The following is a 5,674-nucleotide window of genomic DNA, read 5'->3' as shown; positions in this document are numbered from 1 at the left end:
GAATTAAAAATCATTATTGCTTTAAGTCTCTAAGCTTTGGAGTTATTTGCTAAGAAGCAATATATCACTAATACTTTCCTTTTCACCTTAGTCACCCATGCTAATGTGTTTGACATTGATTTTTTGTAAGTATATACCCTTGAAAGATATATAATTTTGCTTTTTGTGCATGTATTTTTAATTTATAAAAATGCCGTTGTGCTATAGATGCCATTCTGTTTCCTTTCTCCACAACATGTTTTTAAGACCTATCAATTTTGCTTATAATTAGTATTATTTTTCTTTAAATGCAGAAAAGCATCCTATAGTATGCATTCTTCATAACTCATCTTCCTCCATATACCCTTAGAGACCTTTGACTAGTTTTCTGAAAGGTATATACCTTGAAAGGGATTGTTGGGTCATAGAGTATACTCTTTCCATTTTCTTTTTGAAGACTTGCTTCATTGCCTCCCATCTCTTTCCTATCCCATAAATATATATATATATATATATTTTTTTTTAATTTACTGTTTAATTGGGTAATATATTCATATAGGGAAACATTTAAAAGTTTAAGTCTGCATTGTGGCTATTTCCTTCAGCTTCACATTTCTTTTCCCCAGAAGGAAGATAATACCATTAGTTCCTTTTGAATCCTCTTAAAATGATGTTTGTATCCACAAGCAAGTACAGATTCTTTACATTTTTACCCAAATAGTAGCATATTAAATACATTGTTCCATACTGCACTATATTTTTTTTACTATGTAATTTATCTTGAGGAAATTTCTACTTTAGAACATAAACAACCTATTCTTTGATACAGGTACATAGTGTATCATTGTTGGATTTTTTTTTTTTTTTTTTTTTGCTGTACGTGGGCCTCTCACTGCTGTGGCCTCTCCCGTTGCGGAGCACAGGCTCCGGACACACAGGCTCCGCGGCCATGGCTCGCGGGCCCAGCCGCTCCGCGGCATGTGGGATCTTCCAGGATCGGGGCACGAACCCGTGTCCCCTGCATCGGCAGGCAGTCTCTCAACCACTGCGCCACCAGGGAAGCCCTCATTGTTGGATTTTTATCATAATTATTTAACAATGTCTTTATAGATGGATTAGATTAATTCTCAGTTTTTGAACTTTCAAATAATCCTGAAAAGAATCTTCTTAAACAGAATAAATCATTTTATATATGTGCAAGGTTATCAATAAAATATATGTTTAGAAATATATTTTTGGGTCAAAGGGTAAGTGTATTTATAATTAAAAGAGATTAATATTTAAATAACTCCCCATAAAAGTTGTATCAATTTACAAATATGTATCAAAGGATCAGTGTTTGAGTTTACTAATTCCTCATTACCTTCCCTTGCCAAAGTGTGAATTCAAACTTTTGTTTTGTTTGCTTAATGTGTGTTTATGTAATGCACGCAAATATTGAAACATATATTTGAAAGGTTTATATGCACATATTCAAAATTTAGGAAGTACAGAAGGTAAATGGGGGAAAGTAGATTTAGCTCACATCACTTACTCATTCACACAGTAATATCTCCTGTGGCAGCCATACTTGTCAGCTACATACACATAAAAGTTTGGGTACATAGATTAATTCCTCTTATTTGGACGTATTTGTACTTCTTTTGTGTTGCAGGAACTGGAATGAGAAAGCTCTTGCCAAGGTGCTCTTTTAAAAGAGGCACCAGATTTCTGAATAACCATTTATATTAGGAATATATGCCTTTATTATCTCAACGTTCAGCCTCAGGCAAACACCATGATATATGTGAATCTTAACAAAGTGATATACTTTTTTAAAAAATTGGGGTATAGTTGCTTTACAATGTTGTGTTCGTTTCTGCTGTACAACAAAGTGAATCAGCTATATGTATACATATATCCCCTGCCTCTTGGACCTCCCCCCCATCCCCCATCCCATCCATCTAGGTCATCACAGAGCACCGAGCTGAGCTCCCTGCGCTATACAGCTGGTTCCCACTAGCTATCTGTTTTACACATGGCAGTGCACATACATCAATTCCAATCTCCCAGTTCATCCCACACCCCTTCCCCCTGCCCAGTGTGTCCACATGTTCCCTACATCTGCGTCTCTATTCCTGCCCTGCAGATAGGTTCATCTGTACCATTTTTCTGGAGTAATGAGTTCTATACTACTCAGTACTGCTGGTCATAATATTTGAGCCTGCTCAGATCCAGCCAGTGTGCTGTACAGCAGTCATCCTGCGATCTTCCCCTGAAGAGCATCTATCATCTCTGTCCAACCAATGAAAGGCGAGAAGAGACATGCACACAGGATGTCTTAAGTGTCTTATCCCAGAATTTCTGAACATAATTTCCTTTCTACTGTAGAAAATGTACTTACATGGTCACACCTAATTTCTAAATTCAAAACTAAACACAATTTAGTTTTGAATATGTTTCTTTATTATGTGCCCACATGTGAGCCATATTTTTGTCTTTTATTGTTTTATTGTTGTTGTTAAGCTGTTTACTATAAAAAGTGAGAACAGATTGAAGAGCAGAAGTTGTCTTTGTCACGTTTTAGAGTTTTAGCTTTCACATTTATATCTATAATCCACACAGAATGTACATCTAACTATGGTGTGAGAAGATATCTGTCTTTTATTTTCCTTATAAGGGATGAACTTTCTCAGTTTAATGCTGCTGTTCTTGACCTACATATTTCCATATATATGTGGAACAATTCCTTCAGTTTTCTAATATGTTCCTTTGTTTTCTTTATCCCTGTGCTAATATTATACTATATATCTTTTTACATATTTTGTAAAGCAATTTTCTCAATGTAATTCTTCTTTTAATTGTTGTTAATTTAAGAACTTACATCAAAGATTTATAAAAGATTTTTGAATTTTACACACCCACAACTACAGACACAAACACCTATTAAAATTTTTATTAGAAGCACTTTAAGTGGAACAAATTATAATGTGTTAATAATCATGATATAGATGTATCCTTTTCATAAATATAATATCCCATCCATTTATACATGGTCATTTTCATATACTTTAATAAAACATTTAAAATTTTCCCATAACTTTTATATATACTCTATTAGTAGTCTGACACTTTATCATTGTTTGATAATTGTATGCAGTGTCTTTGTTTCTATTATGTATTTTAATAAGTATTTGCTACTGTAAAGGAAAAATAACAATACACTCTACCATCTGTGGCTACCATCATATTAAGTAATATGTTCAGGATCTTAAATCCTAATTTTAGAATATTTTAACGTTACCTTTGGGTGAGAGGAGAATGATGCTAGGGAAGTTTGCAAAAGAATTTCCAACCATATGTAAAATCTCTTATTTCTTTATAAATTTAAACAATTTTACCAAATTACTATATTCATTAAATTATCATCCATATGTTACTATTTGTTTAATATATCTTCAATAATGTGTTCTTAAAAGTGGAAGAGTAATATTTTAATTTACATGAGGGTTTAAAAGTGTATCATTCATAATAATAGTTTAAAATGAAGTAAATTATTATATCCCTTTCTGAATTTTTGTATATGTTTTCTATTATATAGGTTCTTCATTGAAGGGTATAAATAAGGCTACTTATGCATTTGCAGTGTCACAAATGTGATAACTATAGTTGAATGAAATTTAACCTTAGAGGTAAACATACATGGTTCTAGTTTTTTTTTTTTTTTTTTTTTTTTTTTTTGGAACTCAGTGCTTTGTATTTACAAAAGAAAAATAATAAAGGAAAAGTCTGAAGCTAATCAGCTGGAGACATGGGGCAAGGGTGGGAATCTGGGGAAAAGGGTAGGGTTCTCTGCAGGGAGAGAAGGGGAGGGGCTCTGGCACCAAGGAAGCCTGAGGTTCCAGCCTCTAGGGGCTTCCCCAGGGCCAGCCCCGCCCCCCTGCAGAGGCTCAGATCAAGGGGCCAGGAGCTGAGTCAACCACAGCCCCCTCTGGTTTTTCCAGGAGCCTGAGTTCCCAGATCCAGGTGTCTGGGATGGCAGGGGAAACAGGCCAGAGAGAGCCCACGGGTCCTGCCACCACTTCTCACTGTGGTGTGATCTTTGCAGCCTCGGCCGGAATAAGGGCAATGAGGTCCCGGTTGATGAGGAAGACGAATCGCAGGCTGTCAATCTCTACCACGGAGTTGTTGCTAAGGCGCCATTTGCAGCCACACAGCACAGGTCGTCCATCCATGTAGATGGGCCGCCAGCCCTCACTGGCAATGAAGTCACCATTGTTTTTCCAGCTTGATGACACCTTGCTTCCAGGAGATCTTCCAGGCCGGATCCTCCAGAGACAGGTCCAGCCAATCTGGTTATCCTCGGTTGCTCTGCCTAGGGTGATCTTTCTCAAGCACCTCAGGCACCGCACCATGCGGCCCCACAGCACTACCAGGGTCTGGCTGTCAAAGACCGGAGAGCTCATGCCTGTGATGCTATCTACCAGCACCTGCCACTTATGCAGTTCCTGTTCCAGCTGCCAAATCTCTCATTTCTGGAGCTGGTCAGCCACTGTCAGCTCATGGTCTAGGACTTCATCTCACATGTCCTTGAGCTTACGGTTGTCAATCAAGTCCTCTGCATCCGAGAAGCTCAGCACTTGGTACCCCTTGAGCAGCAGCTGCACTGTCTGGTCCTCCAACAGGTAATACTGCTTCATGAGCTGCCAGTGGGCCTGCAGAGTCTTGACAGTAGGGGCCAGGCAGAAGGTATTGGGGTGTCTGTGCAGCAGGTCCTGGAAGTCTCCAAGGTGGGATGGCTGGCCGATCTCACTTTGCTCAGCAGCTGCTCTTCTGCCTTGCTAAACAGGGCCTTGCTCTGGATGGTGGCAATGGCCTCTGAGTGCAGCAGTGGGTCTCATGGCCTAGTAGGCCAGCTTGGAGATGACAGGATTGTAGAGCAGGGCGTACCAGTGCTCCTGGACTTCCCACAGGGTGAAGTGGTGGCTGAACTTCACGCCCAGGTGGACAGATGTCAGGTCATTGGTCTGCAACATGGCATCGATGAGCAGGAGGTCGTCTGCAGGCTTCCAGCAGCCCAGATCCTTGATCACCTGGAGTGGCTGTTTGCTCTTCTTCACACGCTTGGTGAGTCCAGGGGCTGGTGCTGGGCTGGGTGGCACAGGGATGATGGGGGCCTTGGACACCTTCTTCTTCTCACTGGAGGTAGGAGGGTTCACTCCCAGAACAGTGCCCTGGTTCTACCCCACTGGCCCCCTTCGCCCAGGTAGAGGACTTAGTCACTCTGCTCTCCACCAGCCATCATCTAACTTCTTTCTCTTGGTGAACCTGGAGGTGCTTCTCCATTTAGGGATGGTGCCAAAGCCTGTGAGGAGGCCCGCTTCTGCCCTGCCAGTGCCCTCCTCATCCTCTGAGCGGCTGGCCGTGACTGATGCCATCAGGGGTGAACCTAGCAACCCCTGAGAATCTTTGTAGATCCTCTTACAGTCCCAAAGCCACTTGCTCCAAACCGCAGGGCTAGAAGGAAGGGTCCCACAGGCTCATCCAAGGATTCTGACCAGGTGACCTTAGAGGCTGAGAGGAGATTCATTCCTAGGCTGCCAGCTCCAACAATTTCTCCACGGCGGTGACGGCAGCAGCCACAGGGCCAAAGCCGGCTTCCTTGAGATTCATCTACTTCCCTGATTCTAGTTTTGACTGTACGGTTGTTTCCATG

The 5,674-nt window shown here is 40.8% G+C and overlaps 1 pseudogene across 1 annotated transcript; it reads right to left on the bottom strand.

Annotated features, from left to right (window-relative positions):
* Nucleotides 1-4,043: 4,043 nt before the first annotated feature.
* Nucleotides 4,044-5,423, bottom strand: LOC309795549 (microspherule protein 1-like; annotated as a pseudogene). Its single transcript has one exon. The product of its transcript is annotated as a microspherule protein 1-like (transcript).
* Between the last annotated feature and the right edge of the window lie 251 nt (nucleotides 5,424-5,674).

This window comes from Mesoplodon mirus (assembly GCF_964341445.2).
Source record: "Mesoplodon mirus genome assembly, chromosome: 2".
NCBI lineage: Eukaryota > Metazoa > Chordata > Mammalia > Artiodactyla > Ziphiidae > Mesoplodon > Mesoplodon mirus.
Note: the sequence above shows the minus strand (reverse complement) of the source record. Positions and strands in the feature narration are given on the sequence as shown.